The 1,242-nt window shown below is 43.3% G+C and overlaps 1 protein-coding gene across 2 annotated transcripts in view; it reads left to right on the top strand.

Annotated features, from left to right (window-relative positions):
• CPED1 (cadherin-like and PC-esterase domain containing 1) overlaps window positions 1–1,242 on the top strand; it is a 327,742-nt gene that overhangs the window by 64,515 nt on the left and 261,985 nt on the right. The gene's annotated exons all lie outside the window — the stretch shown is intronic.

Raw genomic sequence — 1,242 nt, 5'->3', positions numbered from 1 at the left:
AGTGAGGCGCTCAGGAACCAGCAACATTATAAAAGTTTTACCACACTGGGTTGTAGGAGGGATGTGTAAAAGGAATGGTGTAGCCAGAATCTCATGAGAGCTGGAACCAAGAAGGAGGCGTCCTTGGAAAGGTGCCATAAACTTAGGGGAGTGTAGCCTTTGCCATATCACAGACCTGCAGAGAGGAAGCCTTGTGGATAAACACCCCACCTCTCTCTACTCCCACCCTCCAATCTCTTGCCATGCCTCCCATTGGTCCAAGCTAACTGCTAGTTAAAGGGCAAGAGATTCTCTGTGATGCCACCCACAAAAGTCAGCCTCTTGGGGAACAGAGCAGGCGGCAGAGGTCTGGAGGACCAAGTGGTGATTATTTAGCACAATAAGCTAGTCAAGATTTTTTGCGAATGGCTTTTGCCTAACAGTATCCTTCTCTTATATCTTTCTAACTGGGTGTCATGCTGCAAGTGATATGAAACTGCTTATTATTCTCTAAACCCTGGTGCTGTTTTCTGTCACATACCTTTATTCTTAGTGTTTTATCTGCCTGAAATGCTCTTTCTCAGTCCTCTTTACCTCAGTGATTTTCAACCAGGGAGATATTCTGTCTCCTCTAGTAATATTTGGCGATGTCTAGAGATATTTTTGGTTTTGTCACATGTAGGGGGGATGGTTGGTACTGGCATTATAGGTTAAAGTCAAGGATGCTGCTAAATATTGTATAATGCCCACAACAAATAATTGTGTGGTCAAATATGTTCGTAGTGGCAAGGTTGAGAAACCTTGATGTGGTCCCTTGCCTTAAAGTCAGCGCTTAAGTCTGTTACACTCAGCACCACTATCACCCCAGAAGCTCCAAAGCTTCTGTTTTGTTGGTTATAAGTGGAATCACCCACTCTGTCATCTCCTAAGATAGAAATCTGGTCTTTCCCCTCGAGCCCTTCCTCTTCCTTGTCATCTACAATTGCCAGTACTATGGAATTTAACCTGTAAATATTTCTCAGATCTGTTGTCGATTCTCCGTACTTACAACCTTCATTCTGCTTACCTGGATTGCAGGCAGGGCTTCCTGGCCTTTCTCTTCCTAGATATTCATACAAATCCTCATGCATATCTCGAATTCTATACTTATCACATGGTTCATTTTTTTCTTTGTCATCCGCAAATACATGTCAGGCTCCATCAGCTAATGGGACAAATGAGGTCACATTGGCATTAGTATTGATATTTTGGGGGCAATACAGG

Source organism: Mandrillus leucophaeus, unplaced genomic scaffold (genome assembly GCF_000951045.1).
Source record: "Mandrillus leucophaeus isolate KB7577 unplaced genomic scaffold, Mleu.le_1.0 Scaffold5, whole genome shotgun sequence".
Taxonomy (NCBI): Eukaryota; Metazoa; Chordata; class Mammalia; order Primates; family Cercopithecidae; genus Mandrillus; species Mandrillus leucophaeus.
The sequence above is the reverse complement of the archived record's forward strand: the minus strand, read 5'-3'. Positions and strand labels throughout refer to the sequence as shown.